This window comes from Strigops habroptila, chromosome 9 (assembly GCF_004027225.2).
Source record: "Strigops habroptila isolate Jane chromosome 9, bStrHab1.2.pri, whole genome shotgun sequence".
Lineage (NCBI taxonomy): Eukaryota > Metazoa > Chordata > Aves > Psittaciformes > Psittacidae > Strigops > Strigops habroptila.
In genome coordinates this window covers 30,705,073-30,728,645 of record NC_044285.2, presented here as the reverse complement: position 1 = coordinate 30,728,645, position 23,573 = coordinate 30,705,073, and positions in this window count along the sequence as shown.

The following is a 23,573-nucleotide window of genomic DNA, read 5'->3' as shown; positions in this document are numbered from 1 at the left end:
AAGGTAAATGAATGGAATCATTCTAGTCCAAAAAGCGTGAGTCTGCCTTTTACCAGAGCATATGACTTTTCTGCATCTGTGACAGCTCTGTTCTGCCTCTGCATTAACACTGCATCTCTCCACCTTTGTAGGATTACACACCATTTCTCTATTTGCTCTGCAGAGGCATAACATTGTAATACTAAAGCCTTAGTAATGGCTTTTGTTTGGTTGTTGGTTTTTTTTTTCATCCAATGCCTGTTTTCAGGCATTTGCTCACTTTCTGTCACTCATCAAATGTCCGTAGGTGTATGACAGGCACATAGAAATTTGAAAACCTTGGGAAGTCACCTGGGCCTTTTTTAATGGCACTTTGTTTCTTGGAGCATGGCCAGAGTCCCTATAACACTAACAAAGGCCCCAGTTCTCCTCAGGTTTTGCTTGACTACTTTCAACAAAATATGTCATTACTGGGTAGATATGTCTTAGCTTAGATGTAGTAGTCCTGATCTGTGTTCTCACATAAAAATGAGAATATAATTAGCTAGAAGAAACATCCCCCTAGAAAACAACAGTAGATTGAAGGCAACCAAATCCGAACAACTAAGTAAGAGATGTTAACACTTTGTATCAAAAATCCGTAAATAAAAAGGCAAGGATATGTTCTACAAGATTTTGCTTTACACTTTAGAGCAGGGGGGTCAGAAGTGACACAGAAGCTAGACTTACGTTTAATTAGAACTGATCTTCAGGCTTCTTAACTAAGTATGTCGTAAATTCCTTAGCTTATCTCCTAGCAGAGTTCTGAGTATAAGATCAATGTTTTTCTACACAAGTGTCTCCAGAATAAGAACTCTGATGGCTACAATCCCACTCTGGTTCTTCAGTTGTCAACTCTAAATACCAGCAAAAACATTCCTGAAAGTACAAAATGAAAATGGTATCTGGGCAAACAAGACCTCCCGATCCCATTATTCCTGCAGACATGGACAGTGAGTTTTGCTCTCCTAGCTTTGAACATCTTTAGTGCAAATAGCTACATCTGACCTAAGAATCTAAACTTTACAGTCAACACAGGGAAACTGGCAATACTATAGACTGAGTCAGCTGGCTTTATTCAATGTGCATCTTGACTAAGATGACCTGCATGAGAGAAATCCCTGCTTCTCTGCTGATTATGAACTGAGTCCAATGGATAGCTTTTAGTGCACATTTTAGCCATGTTCAGTTATGTGAAATGAATCCCACCACAAGCAGCCTTGCATTGAGTTTCACAAATTTCGCTGATAACTCTACACAGGCAATGTTATTTAACTAAAAAGTGCTTCCTGACAAATTCATTTCAAAAATTGTTTTGGATTGCTTGGCTTAAGAGAAGTTTCCTTCAGAGACTGGTGGATATGGACTCAGTGAATCTCATTGTTTCCTTAGCGCTACCAACCCAGTGCTTATAAATGGTAAAGGCCAGTATCAAAGTACATATGAGTCATGCCTTTACAAAGCTAATAGGCCTAGGGCTGCATTTAAGTTGTACTTGAAGAGAATGGTGAGACAAGAGCAAGAACCTAGCAAGCTTGTGGCAAAAAATAAGTACCAGGAAATGCATAGTCATCTGTTAAAAAACCAACCAAAATATAGGTTATTGTAACTCATGATACAGCAGAGAGCTTCTTTAAAAAAAATTAAAATTTACTCTTACTTTTCCTAACACATTTTCTTCATACACATACCTGAGTTTCCAAATATCAAGTTATCAAGATACAAATTATCAAATAGAAAGTCTGCTTTCTATCTTCTTCCTTTTCTCCTGGCTAATGAATTGTGTTAGATTAATAGAAAGCAACCCACTCAGTCAAACTTTTATCTTAATTTTAGCTCTCAAGGCAAACTGTCATTTCTTCATTAAGACAGAAAGTTGGTATACAGGAAAACAAATAAAAAACATACATAGCGAGGGATAGAGGCATAGCAAAGTCATTTGCTTTGCAACAAATATTTCTTGTACATCTTTGCTTGTGATTGTAATTTGCATAGAAAGGCAATCCTAACATCATGCTGTACACTCCTGTACATTTCAACAGAACACGAACGATCAAAGATGTTTGTTAACTGGAATGTATATATATTTAACAGGGGTGGAATAACGGAGGATAGTAAGTAGTTTCCTTTTAAATTCCTAACATGACAGACAGTTTTGTCATTTCTTATCAGCCTACTTTGTGCAATGCCATGGCTGATTATACTTTTTAATGCAACAGAAGCTAAATCAAATCTGCTTTTATTAAACTTTTAATAAGCAACTGGAAGTAGCACAATACCCACTGCAATTACAGGTCCCTATAAACTCCCGTGCATAAGTACTTCCCATAACTCTGCAGTGCTTGGTGTAGTGGTGGTGTGTTGAAATATATGCTCTGCTTCAAGTAAGAATGTTCCAAGTCATTAAGGGCCAGATCTTCCATACACAAATAAAAAGCTTCTGAATTCTCCTCCTTAGGATACTGCTATTGATATTCCTTCATTACTCTGTTCAGAATAATAGATGCTAAACAGTGAAATCACTCTTACTATACATGTACTTTGTTCTACAGTGCCTGTTAGTGCAGAAGGGTGGGCATGTACTGAAACACCTCATTAACTCCTGCTTATTCTGGCAGCTTTGGGATCAGACTCTAAAGCCCAGTATTCCACAATGATTCTAAGCATGAACCAGTGTAGATCAGACTGGATTTCTATCAATCATTACATCAGCTAGAATATGGACATCAGATTGAAACTGAAGGACTTAATGATCTACACAGAGAAATATGTAGGGGGTTTTATTATTAAGTTTGCATATATCTTTATGATAAAGTTCCATGGAATATGCAAACTTTAAAAGCCTTTATAGCTCCATAGGCTCTCACTCTTCCTGTGTACAACTGATAGACTTTTACTTTCACAGTTGCTTCCTATAAGGAAGTAACTCCCTTATTTGAGGGATTAGCTGTTTTATCTTAATTTCCTATTTCCGCCTCTTTCAGTCTTCTTATTCCCTAACAAAACAAACCCCTTTCTCTTGTAGCTCAACTAGCTTTATTCTTGTTGCCTTTGTGTGACCAAATCATTAAAACAAACAAAAACCCAACCTTTGTTGTGAGTTGTAAATGTCTTCTACACAGGCATGTCCTCAAGTCCTGATCAATTCTAACTCTACTGATGAATCTTAAAAAATCTGTTCTCATTCTTATAGATGCACTTTCATTTCTAAATAACTTCATATTTTTTTCCTGGGATTTTTGTAATAGTTCATTTTTGTTGCTTCCATCAGTCTCTGATCATCATTACTGTTGAATCAGTATGTATCACATTTTCAGGTCAGTCCCTATCTTTAAACAAATGAATACTGTATACACTTCCCACAAACTTCTCGGTTTATTCTCTCAGCTTGCTAAACTTTCAAACTTTGTCCTAAATCACACTCGGTTCATTAGCAAACTGAGCTACTAAGTCAACATTCCCTGAGCCATTAACATATTTTTTTTTTTTTTCAAATAATTTAAATTATGAGCTTGCCATTTTTCTCTAATCAAGATGTTCCAAAACAGCTTCCATCCTCACCATCATTTGGGCAGCTCTAATTACTCATTCCTGTACATGGGATTTTGCTACAGTCTGAAGACCTACTGCTGTAAGCGCCAGAAGACAAAAAAGTGACACAAAATCAATTTCATCATTATATGTGCTATTCTTTACAAACAAATAAAAACACAAACTCAGTAGAGTCTGAGCTGCCATTGATTCCCCTACCCTTGAAGAAGATTGTTTTCTTCCAACTTTCTCCCAGGATTTTTCCTCAGCTATTGCCTGACATGGAAGGCTATCTTCAGGGAAGTTCAGCTCCTTGGGCAAGACTTCTGCTGTGCAAAGGATATATGCTTCAACTTGCATCATGCTTCCTCCTCAGTAGTCTTCCTCTCTCCTTGGACCCCTTCCGGGGAATTCATGACACTCCTCAGCCAGCACATTCATCCAGCCATGAATTTCCCTTTGGGCTGAGGCAGTTTTCTTGTTAAAATCTCTGAGATTTCAGAATGCCCTTATTCTACACTGGATGGAGTCCAAAACCTTTGATGTTTTTCCTGCTAATTAAAAGACAGACAGCCTGTCGCAGAATAACTATCATCTGATAAAAAAATAAATCGATCAAAAGAGATTTCTGTCTGTAATGAACCAGATAAGAGACCTAAAATCATAGAAGAGAGCAGCTCCATTATCATCATTATTACAGAGAAAGAACAAAGAATACTTATTTTGGGACTCTCTCTTCAGGACAGGATCACCAGGCACCCAGTACCCCCCTACACACACCTCCTTAAATTAAAACATAACCACAAGCCAAAAGCACATGCAGGCTCTATACCTGTTTTAACAGAACACAACCCGGCAAGTTAAAATAAGATACATCAGATGCAATGTATGAACCCAGACAAATAAAAGGTTTTGAAAAAACACTCACAGCTCCCTGCCCACCACTCAGGCTAGCATCTAGCCCGGGCTTGGGGAGGCTTCTGGAGCCACACAGGCTCCTCTGGGCTCCCGACAAAACCTTCCACTTCCATTGCCCAGCACAAGCTTCCCCACATGCCTGCCAGCATCCCACCTGCTTAGGCCTCTGCCCTCCTATCTGCCCCTGGACAACTCCCGCCAAGAGCCAGGCTGCCCACAGGTTCTGCAGTGTCAGGGACCTGGTGCTCCCCCACCATGAAACACCAAGGATGTCATGGCACCTTCTGCTGCTGTCTTGGCCCTGCTGCACTTCAGGAGGTGGCAGTAGGGAAAGCAAGGAAACATGAGGAGAAAGATTAAAATTTAGGATGAAGTTAAGATAAAAAGGTTTGCTCCCCCCCCCCCCCCCCCCTTTTTTTTTTTGGAGAAAACCCAAATCACTCTAATTCATGTGTCTTGACCCCCTACAGTTTTATTCCCAATTGCATTAACTAGGCTAGAAACAAGTCATAATACTTCCCAAGAGTAATACATAGTTAGAGAGGTCAGGACCTTTGTTAAAAGAGTGAGAAAAAGATCCTGGTTTTGCATGCTGTTGGCCCAGAGGCAGACTATCAGAATCAACCCACCTTCAGTAGGATACCTCCTGTGTGAGCCTTTTCATTATCCTAAGGATATTTTGGGAATTTTGTTTATGACACAGATCATGAAACACATAATTAAACCCAGGGAAGCCTACAGCAAAACTCCAAAGTTTAATAAAAATTCAGAGGGATGAACAGCTACATGAGGCAAGAAATCTGAGTTAGTTGGAGAGTTCTGCTATCCGTAATACTCCATAGTACAAAATATATGCACTGCGGCAGATTTGAGAAAAGCACTTGAAGTCTTGCTGATATACCTATCTACTACCCAACTGCCGAGAAATGGTGTGAATTATGCTTGAGAACTGCCAGATTAGTGGACTAATAAAGCAAAATGTAGCCATGTCTTATTTCACTATCAGCTGTAAAGTATGTTGTAAATAAAACATTAAGAACATATCTGGGGCAGCTCCCAACAAAGACGGAGTTAGAGATTTCAATGCTTTTGTATTTCACTAAGGGGAGGAAAGTGGTTTAATGATCGACTGGGTCATTAATGAACAATGGTATATTGAAAAAGTATTTTCTATTTATATGCTAAATTGTGCAGCTTACAAAATAACAGTAGTGGATGTATCAAGTCATTGGGAAACACAAGGAGAATGATTTTGTAATGAGCTGAGCCAGAGAAAAAATTTCAAGATGTCATTTCTCTGCAAATAGTGATCACTTGCCCATAGCTACTCAGAAAGACTCAGTTGGGAAGAAAAGCCCCAGCATCTGATGCTTTCTGTCACAAAACCTTCTCCAAAAGGATCTGGTAGAAGCTGAGTGCAGTAGAAAGACTTAATGATCTCTGAGTCAGGCTCACTCTTCACTTTCCTATATCATTGCAAGTTGATTGTGGGCTTTGGCTTTTCACCTAATGTCTGGTAAAAAGTGCTGCAAACATTTCAGCTACAGGAGGATTACAGCAAAGATGTGGAATCTGGAAACCATTTTAATCCCTCCTGAGAGCAGAAACTGGAAAGGTGTCAGCATGTTTAAATGCATGAAGGGAAAAGAAGGAAGAGCACTAATGAAACTACTTTCAAAGGCACTTCATTTTGTCAGACAGAGGACATTGGCAGCCTGCTTTCAAGCTTACTGTTTTGTTGTTTGGGGGGTTTTTTATTGAAACTGTTTCATCTGAGGCCAAGAAAAGTATCAGAGCTAAAAACTACATTTATAGGAAATGGTCAAATTTATCTCTTCTTGTTTAGGATGACACATTTTGGGGAGATTATTCAAGTTTCATCATAGCTGGATCTCAAAATATTGTTCTCGGTTTGGCAAGGAATGGAGCTCTTTGGCTTCCAGGCTACAGCATGCCGCCTGAATACAAACCTCTCTTAGGAATGCAAGTGAAGCCAGCAGGTCTATCTACTCCACCAGCTCTGGCAGAAAGCCTGTCCAGGGGTCCCAGTCCTTTCCTTGGAACACTACGTGTTTTATTCAAAAATGTTTGGAGGGGAGGTCTCTCTCTTCTAATGAGACCTTATATGTAGTCAAACCCATGCCCACCACATATAATTTTGATTAAGTAATCTATCCTTTCTGTCTCTCAGTTTATTTTTATTTGGGTATATATTTCCCTGTAGCTAGAGTACTTCTATTGCAACGGTATGAAGCACAATCTAGAACAAAACATGTATGCTACCCAAAGAACTCATAGTATAAAAACATCACACCCTCATGTTAAGATTGACCAGATTTGGTAATTAACATAAGTATTTAGAACCAATTCTTGATTTGCAGTAAAATAAACTTTAATTAGAAGTATCTGAAAATAATGAAGAAAAATTCTTCACTATGAGGGTGGTGAGGCACTAGCACAGGCTGCCCAGAGAAGCTGTGGCTACCCCACCCCTGGAAGTGTTCAAGGCCAGGCTGGACGGGGCTTGGAGCAACCTGATCTAGTGGAAGGTAGATAGATAGATGCACAAAATAAATAGTAATGAGGGATTTTTATAGACCTACTTACATTATGAAATTCACAGTCTCAAATACTACTTAAGGGAATACTGTTTACCATCCAAGATATACTATGTGCAGAGATTGGGAATAGCTCTATAGAGCTCAACACAAGTCCTGTATTTCGGAATACTTCTTACAAAGCTATTACAAGAAGAACAGCAACATAGGTGTCTTTGAGACTGTAGATGTCTTTCATCCAGGCTGTTTAAAATGGGGGCAGCAGAACTCAGTTTCTGCAGCTGAAAGTTCAATATATCCCAGTGTACAGTCTTATTACAACAAAGTCAGCAACTGTACAAACCATTACATTTTTTCCTTTCTCTCTTCTGTCCATCTTTTTCTAGCAAATACATACATTTCTTTAAAACTCTTTTAATTTCAAGTTTTGTAGATATTTATCAGAAGCTTTGTGAGACAAGACACATCATTTCTGTTCCTACTCTTAAGGATAAAGATATAATTATAAATCACTGAGCAGTGTCCATAAGTTATTCTATACTTACATAATGTAATTATTTTCTACCACAGGATTGTCAATCAGCAGATCAGAATCTGGCCACGACTTCTGCTGTGACCCCTATTTAAATACCTCTCTGGGCTGGTTATCAGATAATGATAGATTTGTGAGAGTCTCATTAGCCATGTAATATTTAGATATGCCATTCTTCTTTTCACTCCTGATGCCAACAGAATTAAGCTCACCTTAACGCAAACGTAAAAAAGTAATCAAGTTTTTTTTATTCTTATATTTATCTATTAAAACATTAACTACATCATTTCACAAACTTCATTTGTCTGGTTTTCTGCAGCCAAATCACAGGCCATGTGCTTTATCTGTGCAGGCTCTGACTCTCAATTTTGTCATTCTCAGGAGTTGGTCCAAATATGATACTTTACCTGGCACTCTTAATGCCATTGTTCCTGCACTCAAAGTCACCATATCAGTACCTTTAATTTAATCTCTCCCAAGGCAGTAATGAGGTAAAAATATTTCTCAACCTGTCCTGCTTCCAAACATATTTCAGCTATGAAAAACCTTTCACATTAAAGACAAAAGGAATTCTTCCATGAATGAAAACTACTTATGTAAGGATGTGCACGATCTGTCCCTTAAGCTTTACACAAGATCCTGCCAGAAGAAGATTCTAAAATGAATAGCCAAACCACATTTATTTCTTCTTTTCTGATTCTTTACAGCACTTCCAGACTTTGCCACCAAGTGGTCTTTGTCTCACTTTCAAAAGAACGTTTATAAAAAGGACATACTGCCAGTATTTATATTACAACTTAGTGATCTTTTTATTAATGCTTTCAACCAGGCTCTTTCACTCTGAAGAACTTCAATTAACATGTCTAAAACCTCAGGATTTTTAAGGTGAAACCTGTGGAAAGTTTTTTGAAATTTAGTTTCATAAAAGGAGTAATACAAAAAAGAAATCCATAAGAACCAATACATTGTCCTTATATTTGATAAGTATTGGCTAATGAAATCTTTTAGGATATGGCGTTTTCATCTCCAGAAATCACACTTATTTCTACTTTATTTTACAACATTCAATGGTAGTAAGTGATAAACTGAGACATAGTATGATCCTCTTTAGTTTGTTTTAGCTGTATTTATATAGTTTGAAATATATACAGCATTACTCACTACTATATATTAACTCAACATATACTTTGGCTTTATTTCAAGAGTTGAAGTATAACCACAGAGAAATGGTGGAGTCATGAGCTCCAGTAACACACGTGGTTTATGAAGTCAGTTACCATACATAGCACCTGAAAGACTCATTCAGATTTGAATACTCAGTAACGATGAATATTATAGCAGCTGTTCTCCACCCTAGTTAGAAAGACACCTGTACTGTTATTATGTGTAAAGAAATAAATCAAACTGTAGTTCAGGCTACTGATGCAACAGAGCTAAAACCAGGCTCTTCATTGCTTTACTGGCAAGAATAGAAACTTCACTACATTTATCTTTGCATATAAACAGTTATTTTAATGTCATATTCACTAAGCTGCTGATCAACAACATTCTTTTATTTCTCAGGTTTTTGTGAAAAAGCAAACAAAATAAAGGGTACCTGATTAGTCACCTTTTGCAGTTTGTAACACAGTCAAGCTGCCTTCCAACTGCTGTAATTTCCATGCAGCAGCTGGAGCTTACTGGGACTCTACAGCATTTCTAGGATATCAGAATCTATTCTCCATTTTTTCCAAAGTACAAATTAGGAAATAATGTCATAAGTAATATAATTTTAGGAGGGCATATGTCAATCCACCATAGGCAATTTAAGTCAACTGGATGAACTGACACTAAAATAAATTCCTATTGAAAAAGAAGTTGACGACAATCTGGTTTAGAATAATATTCGAGATCATAAAATGAGACTGACCCTTAAACAATTAATAGCTCTAAATTTAATTAATCCAATTAATCAATTGCTTCTGTGTGAAAAGAAACATCAGCTTAAAGGTTGAATACTCAAATTGTTCTTTCCAAAAGATGAGCTATTTTAAAAAGGAACAAGTGGAAAGTTGTTTCTAGCAGCATGAAAGAGCATTTTGCACTTATCATTAGTTGTTTTTTCCCTGTATTCTCTCTACTTCTGCTTTTAAGGTTGAGTCACAGTTGTCACTTTGGTATTATTGATGAAAAAATCTATTAAGAATGGTTTTTCATGTGCAATATAATAAGCATCCCTTTAGTTTGACTCACAGGTTGTTGAAGTGCATTTCGTTTGCTCAACTGTAAGCTCACAGTATGTTTTCAAAATGAGAATGGGAAGAAAAAGTAAAAATAAAATTAAATTCTAACTTTGAATGTGAGGATGAGTTTGAATCAGTAACTCTGAGATATCTTAAACACTACATTATTTTCTATTGTATTCTAATACCTAATATATTCTAGATGGATAGAATCACTTTTTAGGTTAGAAGCAACACAACTCCTAATGAAGTCTTAGTGGCACAGATATTTCAAACTGATACAATATAATTGTCTGACTTTTAGAATGGAATTCTGTTCCCTAACCATGCCAAGGATGGAGAAGCTTTGCTTAAATGGGTTGCATTAAAACTTCCCTTTATCAATTTCTACTGATTGGCTCAACAGCAACTAATTATAAAAGTATAAATATTTATAGGATGACCCTAGGAACAAGCTATGTTACCTCAGTGCTTAACAACTGCTGAACTGTTGTTCAGGGTCTGAAAGGAAGAGTCCTGCAATTTATCTGCATAACCTGCTTGCTCTGCTATCCAGGATTACAAGAGGAATTCAAGCAAAACATTGCAACATTCACACACACACATAAAACCACTTATGTTTTATGTAAAGTTATCAAACAAGAAACTTGGTCCTTCCATTGCACTAAAATTGTAGCTACTGAGTCCATGCAACACAAATTTTTACATTTTTTCTTGACTTGATCTGTCAGTCTTACAGTTTACATAGCAGAATCCGTTGCAGAGCTTTCGCTCATTACCTTAAAGGATAAATATTTGTCTTTCCTCTCTTCCCCCCTCCCAAAGGCAAATGTGTTTGAAAAGAAAAGGTAATGGTAAACCATTTGTAGAGTCATAGGTGACATGGTTCCTGTAAACTAGTAGGCCTACTGAAGTAATAAAGATACTGGAGAATGACAAAATGATAGCCATTTTACCATGGAGGCTCTTTGACGTGCTACAGTAGGCAACACAGACTTATATGGCTCTTTAGGGGGATAACAGTATACTTCTTAATAAACTGGTATCCTCAAGACAGAACTGCCATTGCTCATCTCCATCTACTGCTTTGAGATTGGCATACAAAGGAATTTTTTTGATTCTGAAAACCTCAGTCAGTTTAGACCTTTCTACTTTCATATTCCTAGAAGAGCTTAGGGAGTCTTCTGTCCCTCCCAGCTTTTGAAACGGCTTCACTTTAACTTTTCTACACCAACAAAAACATAGATATTCACAAGCAGGATCAAGGCACAACAGGGAACAACTTTAACTTAACTTCAAGTTACCCTTTTGCAGCAAAGTCTTAGAAGCTTAACATCGAGAATTTTCATCCTTTTGTGAACTTAAGTCACACTAGGAAAACTTAATGTAGCCTTTGTGTGAAAGGCTATAAGGTATTCATCTTACATATATGCTATACAGAGAGTCTGAACCTATACCACTAAGTCAAAGGGAGCTTTGCCTGAATGAATGCAGCATCAGAACCATACATTATTATAACTATGTAGTAAGGAAACTGGCTTATGTGTATGAAATCTAGCTAAAAAGGCACATAGTCCAGGCTTTGAATTCCTAAACCACTTTACACTTATTAAATATTAACAGTATTAAAATAATCAGCATTATTGCAAAAGAATCATCCTCTTACTAGAGGGAAAACATCTTTCTCTTGTACCTTAATCATTTGGAAAGTAACCTATAAAACAGAAGTCTTGTTTCATTCCTGAAAATTTCCCCAGAAGTGGAGCGTTTCAGATTATGAGGAACTGAAGTTTCAGCAATTTGACTACAAGTGATCAGTAAAGAAAGATTGTCATGTAAAATAGTGGCCAAAATTATATCTTGCTTCCACAGAACATTAACTAACAATTTATTTTTGGAATAAGTCCATCTCACTAGAATGAATAACATGAATGAGGAATATGTTATGATTTAAGAAAATCATTTCTATCCATTGTTAATTTCACAGCTATTGTACCTGAGTGGGGATTGACACATCCTTTCAGCCCTGTAACTATCCTTTCAAAGTCATAATGATAATTGTGATTAGCATCACAGAGAGCTAGGCATAGTCATGCTAGTTAGTCTGTCCCTTCTGCTCTCTAGAGACTTTTTGGGAAGAGTCCACTAGGAAAGCAGCCAATGAACTTTTGTCAGAAACTGTCAGATCTTTTTCTTGCTCCTCACTCCAATTGTGGAAGGAGGAGTTAAAAAAATGAAAATCAATACCAGCAGAATGTCTCATGCCATCTATTAATTATGGTGACAATTGGTTGGGCTCCAGATATCCAAGTAATGTCACTGTCATTCTTTAAAATAGTCTTAAGTCTCAGTGTAAATTGTGTACCAGTTCCCTACTGAGTAAGCTCATAAACTCTTGTTTTCTAAAACTGGAACAAAGATCTAAGGAGAGTATATTTATAAAGAATGAAATCTATAGTTTATTGTATTTTATTAACATGCATTTAAGAACCTCTCATGAAAATTGATTCTTTACAAAACTTTCTGCTCAGGGTCATCCAGATATCTAAAGAAAGGGATCTGTCTGCTGGTGGCGAAATCCATAGAGCTCATTCAAGATCATTAACTAAACTTGAAGTTGGAGGATTTAACATATTCACAATATCTAAGTCCCTTTCATCCTTAAGAGAAAAGAAGTGCATACTCAGATATTTAGGCCTTGTAGTATACATATCTGTATCAGCATAACAAGTAAAGGTCTATTGAATGAATAAACTGAAGGGTATATTTTGATCTATATACATTTGTTCTGGTTTTCATTTGTAAGAGCTTATTCATAAAGTCATTACTCAATTTTTTGTTTCTTCATCATGCAAAAGAAAAACTGGAAACAACATTGGAATGAAAGTTCATTGCATGTAAGAGAATAATGATTTCAGCACTATTATATAAAGAGAATTGTTTCTTATGTTGTGTTTAACAGTGTTGGAAGAATAACATCTTCAGTAATCCACAGTAGCTTGCATTCAGTCTCAAACAAAGCATAGCTCCTATTAAAGTGTTTATGCTTTGACACACAATCTGTATTCATACAAAGTATTGTATGTAGTCAAGAAATCTCCATTTTTAAGTGCTTGTAGGAGGACTATATGTGAAAGTCTTCTAATTCCACTACAGGAGTAACTGATTCTCTACTTAAAATGCAACTATCCTTACTTTGCATTCAAATACTCAAATTCTTTGTGTTCTAAGTATTCCCTGTTCCACACGAGCAGCAGCAGAGGCTTCATTGAGGTCAGCTCCTTAGCCAGCTTTAACTGTCAGCAGTCTAAATCTATTTTAGAAAAGTAAACTCTAAGGATAAGGCTTAACTGTAGGTAGTGGAAGCATTTCCTGGCTCCAAATGTCTGCTGGAACTACTTTTGTTTCCATGAGGGAAGCAAAAAAATCAGGAGTACACTGTGTGCATGCCTTTATTTTCACACAAAGGCAGCTAGTAACATTGGTGCCATCAGAATTAATTAATTTTCAAAAAATAAGGCTTTCATAATCCTAACACAATACTTATTAGTGCAGGTTGCTCTGCCCAAGGGCTGAAACTATTTTATTCTCAGTTCCCATGATGAGTGCCATACAGAGTGTTTGATGCTTGCTGATTGAACCCATTCTGTCAGCAGAACAGTTGATATTTCACACTAGAATGCTAACTGTACTTCAAGGACAAGTCATTTGATCAAAGGGTACCACAAATCTTCACAGATGATGACAGATGGGAAATAGTAAAGTGTTATTTATGTGAATGACCATTATGAATTTAAGATGCTCTTCTAAGCCATTTCACCATTATTCGTTCACCTTTTAAATAACCCCTAATTCTTGGCATTACAATTATCATTCAGCTGCATAATATTATAGCTGAATAGTCTGTGTGACAACGGTATAAGCTACTGTACACGCACAGACACACACAGACACATATGTTTGGAAGCATTTTTTTTTTTTTTTTTTGCTTCACATTTAGGTATTAAACTCGGTGATCCAAGAGAGAAAAAAATGCTGACAGTTAAAAAAACATGAAGCAGTCAAATATCAAAACCAATTTCTCTTCCCTGTTTAAACAATTGTTATTTGTCCTAGAATCATAGAATGTTTTGGGTTGGAAGGGACCTCCAAGATCATCTAATTTCAAGCTCCCTTCCACAGGCAGGGACACCTTCCACTAGACCAAGTTGCTCAAAGCCCCATCCAGCCTGGTCTTCAATACTTCCAAGGATGGGGCATCCACAACTTCTCTGGGCAACCAGTATCAGTGACTCATCAAGTGAAGAACTTCTTCCTAATATCTAATCTCAATCTACCCTCTTTCAGTTTAAAGCCATTCTCCCTTGTCCTGTCCCTACATGCCCTTGTGAAAAGTCACTCTCCATTTTTCCTGTAGGCCCTGTTTAGGTACTGGAAGCTGCTCTAACATCCCCCCAGAGGCTTCTCTTCTCCAGGCCGAACAAGCCCAGCTCTCTCAGCCTGTCTCCATAGGAGAGGTACTCCAGCCCACTGATTATCTTTGTGGCCTCCTCTGGGCTCGCTGGGTTGCTTATGCCTTGCTGTTTTGTCCCTCCAACAGATATGGAGGTGACTGAAGTTCCCCAGGAGACCAAGGATTGTGAACATGAGGCTACACCTCTCTGTTTATAGAGGGCCTTACCCACTCAGTCTTCCCGGTCGGGTGGCCATATCAGATCCTCACTGTATTGTCACCTGTCCCTGCCCTCCCTTTAATCCTGACCCATAAGCTCTTGGTCCATCCATCCGTCCATCCATCCACCCATCCATCCATCCATCCATCCATCCCTAGGCAGAACTCCATGCACTCCAGCTGGACATCAACATGGAGAGTGACACCTCCTCCTTATCTCCTCTGTGTAGCCTTCCTGAAGAGCCTGTATCCCTCTATATCCACACCGTACGCAGAGGAGCCACCCCACCATGTCTCTCTGATGCCAGTGAATAAGATCGTAGCACTGCAGGCCTATGCAAGAAGGAATATACTCAGAAATGACCAATACTCTTCTTTTAATGGACTTTATCACCTGATACACACTTCAGAAGACCACTGGCTGATTCAACTGTTGTAGGTTCAGGATTTGCAAGGTTTAGGGAAGTAAATGTTGTTGAATGAAGGAAAGAGAGAAATGAGCTAGAACTGCCAAAGAGGAAAATAAATCCCACAAGAATCACAGTGAGTGAGTTCAAAGAAATATGTGTGACATGTCAGATGTAATACTATATATTTCTCTGTTAAATATTTTTCTTAGTCATTGTTTATTTACAATATTGAAATATGTGTTTAAATCACTCAGCATTATGTGAGGCAAACATCATGAACATTTGAAAAGTTAGATAGTCTAAATGACTTTTATACAAACTGAATAAAAAGTAGTAATGGTTTAGAGATCATTACACAAGTTTTTCTGTGCATAAAATCAGCACAGCAGAATTTCCATGCTTTAAAAACAAATCAATAGTTATGAAAGTGTAGAAGGTTTAAGAACTACTGCCAAGAATGTCATTTACTAGAACATTCAATATAGCAATGAGAAAAACATTTTCTACTCATTTTCTTTCTTTTTAAGTAGACCCCTTCAATCGACTAAATTGAAGGAAGAGTTATTTTTAATTATAGTGGAATACACAACAAGCTTGACTTAAAATAACACGTGTACCAGTGTAAACTATCAATTTAAGTTATTCAGTTGTCATACAAATAATGTGCTTAAATATAGAAAAATTACAAAGATTATTCTTTTGAGTTCTGACCCAAATCTTAATGTCACTGGAAGAATTACTAGTATTTTTAACGACAGTTGGATCAGACTAATAAAGAAAATACTCTGACATATATGCCTTGGTTTAGAGATCACGTCTTTTTCTTGGTAACATCCCAATCATACAGCAGCTGACCAGTGGCCCCTTGATTTATATACCTTGACATTCCTCGCATCAGAGTTAGCCTATATATCACAATATGACTGAGATCAGGAAGAAGCCAAAGCAAAATGGCAGCAACTCCAGATGAAATTTCTAAGTGTTCCCACTGGATTAATATCTCTGCCACCATTCTGCAAATTAATATCCTTAAGAAATCAGCAGGAGATTTGTTTGCACTGACTCTTCAAAATTAAGGACTTAAACTAATCCAACCTGAAGAGACAAATGCCTTTTCTGAAACAACTCTGAGGCTGTATTGATGTAAGTGAATGAAAAAACAATAATCAATCCTTCAGCTTTCACAAAATTTAGATTCTCTCCAATCTGGGAGAAATATCATAACTCCTTTCCATCTATAAAATCCTGGAAGTGATAAAGAACCTGCGTATTTTAGAATACCTGTGAGGATGTTTGAGATAATGGCATCACATTGGCTGTTGTATCAACTTTAAGCAAGTTTCTAGTTCACAACAGCACCAAACAGAAGCTGAATCTAGTGGAAGACAGACACAACTGGGTGACAAACCATTGCAATAAAACACATCTACTTGACTGAACTGAGCTTTGGTTGGACCATTTTGCCTTTGAATCTTTCATTTTTTAATCTTAGAAGAGGAAAATATCAGAAATGATTAATATGAGGCACATTTTGTGATAGAGAAAAGCACATCAAGTGCAAAAAACTATGAACAGATCTAAATATAAAGGAATAATATCTTTAGACTTCGAGTGGCGTGAGTGAAGATTATGTTCATACATCAAAGTGAACGGGGAAAAAAAGAACACGGGGAACAGCTCAGATACTGAGGCTATGGAGTAGAATTAGTGGGAAAGGCATATCTACAGAAGAGCTGGAGAGGTTAGTCTCAAAGTCTGCTGGTTGCTAACTATCATATTAGATCCCTGTGCAGATTTGCACAAATATAAACAACTGCTGATTAATTTCCCTTTCTGAATACATTATAGGCTAGGCACGTTGAGAAGGGTACCTTTCAAGTTCACCCTACACATAAGGAACCATGGTTTTGTCCCATTCTCACATCTTCCTTTTCATCTTTGTTATTCCTCATGTTTCTGTAGTTATTTTCATCTTTCTCACATTATAGTTGTTCAATGCTAATGAGATAACACTTGATCCAACCCTAGGTAAGTCAATGTGCTTTATTTTGTGTGAATATCAAATACCGAGACTCATACTTCTATGGTAGTAATACGTGGCCCAAGTAACTACGAAAAGACACCCATATTCTTTCATAGTAAAAGTGACTTACATTTTAACTACTTGTCACCCCAGAGAAGCATTATGAGAAAGGAGAAAGATGTTTACAGAATCCAGGAGAAAATTCTTTTCTTCTAGAATGTCTGACCTAGGTGGGAAGGAAAGGATATAAATACTGGATGGAACAGTATCACTGTGAGGGTATAATTACCTGAACTCATAGGTAGACCAGTGCACGACTTTTTGTGTGGCATAACTTTCTGCATTTAATTCAAGGTCAGTTGAGGTCAATGGAAAAAGTCTTACTGAATTTGCTAGCATTTGGAGAAAGCTGTAAATCTGGAGGCAAACACTATTTGTATTTTTCACTTGATAGGTTCATGGAGGATATGTATTTATTACATAGAACACCTGTCAGAATCTGACAACTAAATGGTCATATCAATACATTGCACATGTGTCTGATTCAGCTCACCCAGAAACTGACAGTCAAACTCACACTTCCTTTGGAGCTGAGGGACTCGGAATAAGATTTCATTTTGGCTCCTGAACTGGTCTGGTAACTTACAGGAACAGGTATTCTTCTGAACAAGAGTGGAACTGCTGATGCAAAGTTGAACTCACAAAATTCACTTATGGTTAACGCCCAAAGAGGATTTAAGTCCATGTAAGAATCCTCATCTGTTCTCGATTCATTGTATTAGCTCTCTTGATGATTGACTTCTTAAAATTTGGTATTTCAATTAGAGCTGTAAAAAATTCTCGTCTTCAGACTGAGCCACATTCAAAATTAGAATTGTTTCCAACTTGACCTGACTTTCTGGATTAGTAGTGGACCGCTTGGTACGCATTTAATGTCTGCAGACTATTCAATTGCATTGGAGAGGAACGGTCTCGGTCAACTAGCTTATCTTGAAATGTTCTGAATCTGCCATGCATTCAGAGTTCAATTTAAGGTCATTTGAGAAGCTCACATGCTACTTTGGCCCCACTTAGTTAACTCTAGTTCTGGAGACAGGAAACTGAATTTAATTATCTGAGTCCCTGGTATTTCATATCCTGGTATACCCAATGATGCTTAAAAGGAGAGTGTATCACTTTTCATTTGTAATATCTATGCACTGCTATCTGTCAGGTCAAAGCACTAAATTCGGGCCAAATAGGTTTGTGCTGTAGAGCTGGGTGTAGTGCACAGGAAGAACTGTTCTTTCAGCCTCCAGCATGCAGTCAATAAAGAAATTGACTAAAGCTATTTTCTGAATTATTTGGGGGTTTTTGTCCCCTTAGTGTGGTCATGAAGAGGCCACTTTTTAATAGCATGCAAAGGAACAAGAAATGTTATCCACAGCAGCCACAAGAAACAGAAGTACAAACTGGGGTTCACTAAAAGCTCTCTACCAGAACCGCTTCACTTCAGTGATATGACATTAAGACTAGAAACCCTGATGAGGTGATCACCACCAGATGCAATGCACAGCTACATTTCACTGGTCCAAGAATCTCACCTTTTCCCCAGCTGCTTGGGTTCATCATTCTGGCTGATACTAACTAAGGAGTCCAAGTGCTTCTGGAAGAACACTGAAAATTTGATGCGTGAATCAAATAGTAGTGAAATAAACACACAAATATCATATCAGACTAAAGACACTAAATTATACTCAATTCAGTTCGGCTTCCCATTATTATTTGCTTAATTCTGAAACGCAGCCTGCAGGCTGAGCACAAATGGATCCTCTGTCATCTCTGCTTTAAAAGCCAAACAGAAAAGTCTTGCTTAGCTTTCTGTCAACAGAATGTTCATGAGCTAGCTTCCAGATGCTTTCTAGTTAATGGATTTAAATTTGGTTGGGAAAAATATACCTAATTCAAGGAGCCTTGTACAAACATTTAGCTTGGAAAGCTTCCACTTTCAAATTATAGACTACACAAATGAGAAAAATTACTAACATTTTTCTCAGATTCTTGTGAAATACTTATCTCTTTGAAATGTCATACCAAGGATGAGAAAACATAGTAATCATACTTGTAATAGACATGGAGGAAAATGTATCAACTTGATCATGACTTCTCTGAGATAAATGAAAGCTACCTCCACAGCAGTATGTTCAAGGGATCCAGCTTGTCAAAACAAAGACGTTTTCAAGTGTACAAGCTGTCAGGCCTCCTAGTAAACCAGAAGAGTACCTCAAGAGGAAGTCATACAGGCCAAATCACAAGAACAAAAATCCATGAAGATTTTTGTCATCGTTGCTGCTATCACCTTCCAGCTAGACTCTTCTCTGAGCTGCCTTTTGAGGTAATGTCTCTCTTTCACTCCCTGTTTTGGAGAGGTTTGCCTTGCCATTTAAGAAACTAAATTAGGTAGTGTATATTCTCCATGTCTCTTCCAATTTTTCACAGTTACACTGACTGCTCATTTGTTAGATCATTTAACTCAGAGCTTTTCGCTGTGATTCTATTTATCTCTCAACATTGAAAAAATAAACTTGCACCTGCATTTGGGGAGTAAAGAGGGAAGGGAACGAAATGTGGTTGATTTTATTGTGCATACACCTATTTGTCAAGCAGTAAGCAATATAGTTGCCTTTTAGTTTGCAGTATTCGGGAACACAGAGTGTAACTAAAACAAGTGGCAAAAGAACCAGGGAAATGATTCTTTTGGCAAAAGAAATGCAGAGAAGTGGCATTATTTCTGAAGGTATGATGACATGAAATTGGATTCTTCAGACTATTTGTGACAAACTACTGCACGCATCTTACCACTAAGTGAAAGAAATACTCAAATTCCACAACTACTCAGATACTCAAAACCAACATATGTGGTAGGTCAAATCAATGGCTTTTTATGTCAACTATTTAGAATGACCTAGAGAGGAAAAAAAAGAAAAAAATCTGCAAAGCATATACATAGGGTACAACTCTCAGTCATGAAAAACATAAGTGATTATAATTGAACTGCTTTATCCTTTTTAAGTCAATTCAGGCACACAGTTTGCAGTAGATAACTCATTAACTTTGTCTCCGTGTGTTACTTGCTGCCCTAAATCATGAGTTTAAGAAATTGTGACAGAAATAACTATCCTTCCAAATCAGTCTTCTTGCAGGTGAAACAAGGATAAAGGAAATATATGAGAGACATTACTTCACCAGCTTTGCTCTGTGAAAATGGGAGCTTACAATCAACTCACATGAACAGGTACAGATCAGAAAAGCTTATTGTTTTCTTACAAATATTTAGAAGGAAGTTAGCATCCATTACCAAGTTTGCCTGGACAGCTCAGGTTCTTAATATGGACTCATTCTGCCACAAAAAAATTTTTGGAAAGAAACTAAAGTGAGGGTCAGATTCCCCCACTGGGTTACAGCTTACTTGTTTTTCCATTTCTGCTAGTCTAGGGAAAATGATGCCCAACTCAGAGCAGAGTTCAGGAGCTCATGTGCCAGATATTGGTGCTCCAGGAATCAACCCTTCTACCTGGTTTCCTGGCACAGGTTATTCTCTTTTGCCAAAATGAAACAAGGTTTCAGTAGATCTAGTCCAGTCTTCACAGAGAGAAGATGAGTGTTCTTATATGAGACACCATAAAGCTATGAGATGTTTAAATATTAGAAAGTATTACACTCTGTCCTTACAGACACAGCCAGGATGATCCAAGATAAATCAATGTAAGGATCTGGGCAGAGAATGCAAGGTACAGCAATGACTTCGGGATTCTCTTAGTAACCTGAATACACATGAAGTCATTTATTAGCCATTGATTTTGTAGCTAACACAACAAACTCTTTTCCTGCATAGCTCTGTAAGAGCAGATACCACTTGTTGCCTTATGATACTGAGCTTCTTGAACAAAACACTTGCGGGGAGCGAGGCACAAGGGGATGTGTGGAAATAGCAACACACACCAGAATCTTACTATCTTACTCAACTTCAGATTCTGAATGTTTACTTAGAAGCCAGCCACAGAAAAACATACTTATTCTCGTTTAAATCTGGAAGTTAAATCTTGGCCTCTCAAATTCAAAGGTTTTACTCTCTTAATGTATCTTTCATCATAGCTAAAGATTTATCATAGATGGGGAAGAAATGGACTAAAGGTTGTAAGCTTTGTAGGTAAGCCAAACTGCCTCCTACTTTTATTTTCTCTCTGACAACAGCTAACCCATTCTTAAGGAAAGAGCATAAGAAATAAGGATTACTATAAGCTGATCATTCTTCAAGTATAGCCTTCACCCTGAGAAAGCAGTGCCTTAAGGTCATCATGAAGTAAAGGCAACATCCAAATAATTATATTTAATGATCAGTGATGGACCTGGTATCCATAAATTTGTCTAACCTTCTTCAAACCACTTGAAACTGTAACCTCTAACTTAATTTACACTGTGTAAAACAGTTCTGCATTTAATTTGTTTTAAACCTGCTGCTAACCATTTCATTACTAATGAGTTACTCAAAATTCAAGGTATGAATTAAGCATTTATATAGTGGTGAAACAGCGTTGTCCTGTTTCTTCTCTATTCCTCTTCTGAACATTTCCAAGATCCTGGGGGCTATGAGCTCAGTCCTCAGTGCCCTACAAAAACATTATAGGAACCTGGGCAAAAAAACTGAACAAGTTTCATTATGACAGATACATTAGTGTCATAAGAACTAAGTGAGAGGAGTCTTTACTCCGTATAGATTTTATGAAGGTTCACTTGTAAACCATGAATTACATCAGATTTTAAAAAGAACTATTTTTATTCTGAGCAAGTATTTTATTTACATTGTAACCCACAAGGATCTGCGATTAGACAGTGCTTAGTCTACGCTTGTATGGCTGCTATAGAACAGCTTTTCTCATAATATCTGCTGTCCTGGTACAACACAGAAACATGCATGGTCACATACCTGGGTCATTCTGTTCTTGGAAAGAACAAAAATTGATTTTCCAAAGTTTATCTTGTGTCTGAATTAGTGGCTGTATATTTTTAAAAGTTTATCATACTTTCAGAAGCTTTTTCCTCTTGTATTTTTCATGCAGAATTTCAGAACTAGCTTGGAAAGATTATGCAAGCGACACCATTAAGCTCACAATATGAAAATAAAGTAATTTGTTTGCTTGATTGATGGCCACAGTGCTCTCCCAAGATGTGACTAATGCAAGCTAAAGAGCAGTGGGGAGACGTCATTAAGGGTTGTATTGATTTCCTTTGAATTCTAGATGATACATCAACAATCTTCTCTACTTCCACTTGAAAATTTTAATTTAAATAACCAGAACCAAGCAGTCAATCATTTGCTTCCCTTAGAACTGAGGCCATTTTGCACTGATATTTCAGATGGAATAGAAACCATAAAGCTGTTCTGTGTTATTCATGCTATTAGTAACATTCAGACAGTCATACTACAGTGCAGATAAATGAGCAAGTGATACACTACATGGAAGGTATTTGAATGGTTCTGCTGCTGCCTGACAGATGAAGAAATTGGGTAGAGATAAATGCAATTCATCTTTTCATGAAGTAGCAAGATGTGGGGAGTAATACATATGCATGTGAAGGAGAAGACAGGCAGACTATACGTGTGTAGGCTTTGCTAAAATACTACTGTGAAAACATAAGCAATCCTGACTTTGTGTTAAAACTCTGATTTGGACTACAAGAGTCTAAAAAGAATGAATGTGTTGTGGGACAAAATTCACCCAAGTTTTATGAAAGCTGAATTTCACTTTGTCGAGTACTGTACTTGCTTTTGAAAGCTACAACTTCCAGATGAAGAAAAAAAAAAAAAAAAAAAAATTCAGTGTTGTATTCATTTATGAGAGTGTCTCCAGGACATGGGTGGTCTAAAACTAAGTCAAAGTGATGCCTATTCCTCTGTGTCATCTTCAAAGATGATATATTTTCACTCTCTTCTTTGGCCCAGCAGGGACCACATATCTCTTGACATAAGATGATAAAATTAAACTAATTTATTTGTACTCAGACTGATCGTCTGAGGATGTCCTTGACATTTATTTTGGTGTGGTAGTATGCCATTTGCAAGATATTATGTGCAATTGCACATAATGCTCATGCTCAGGATGGGTGCCCTTACCAGCCTCAAACTACTTAGAAATTACAGCTGTTTTCTTTCTTAGTTCATTCAAACCAAATTGAACAGGTTGCTGGAGGATGTCCTACAGCAAAACAATCATTATCCTTTGAGGCACTTGTGGCTTCTTTCCTGTGACACTCTCCTCCCATGATTTGCATTGAATGCATTTTAACAACATTCCTGACTTTCTCATCTCCTTAGTAAGTCAATTACTAATTAATCAAATACCAATTTTGATTGGAAGCATTCCTCATTAATTTGAAAGACAATTAAAAGAGCTTTAACTCAAGCACCACCTGTCCTTCAAATAAAACTGTGTGGCAAAACTCCCATTTAAAAAAAAAGTATTATATTAAACTCACAGATATATTAATGTAGACAGAAACACAAAACCTCAAGAGCAGTAGTTTTGTACTACTTCACCAAATCAACAGCAATGCAATAAGCCTGCATATTCAACAGCATTCAAAGATAAGAATTGCTTGCTAACTTTAATTCACTATGTTTTGCTCACTTTCTCACAAGTCTAATGCAA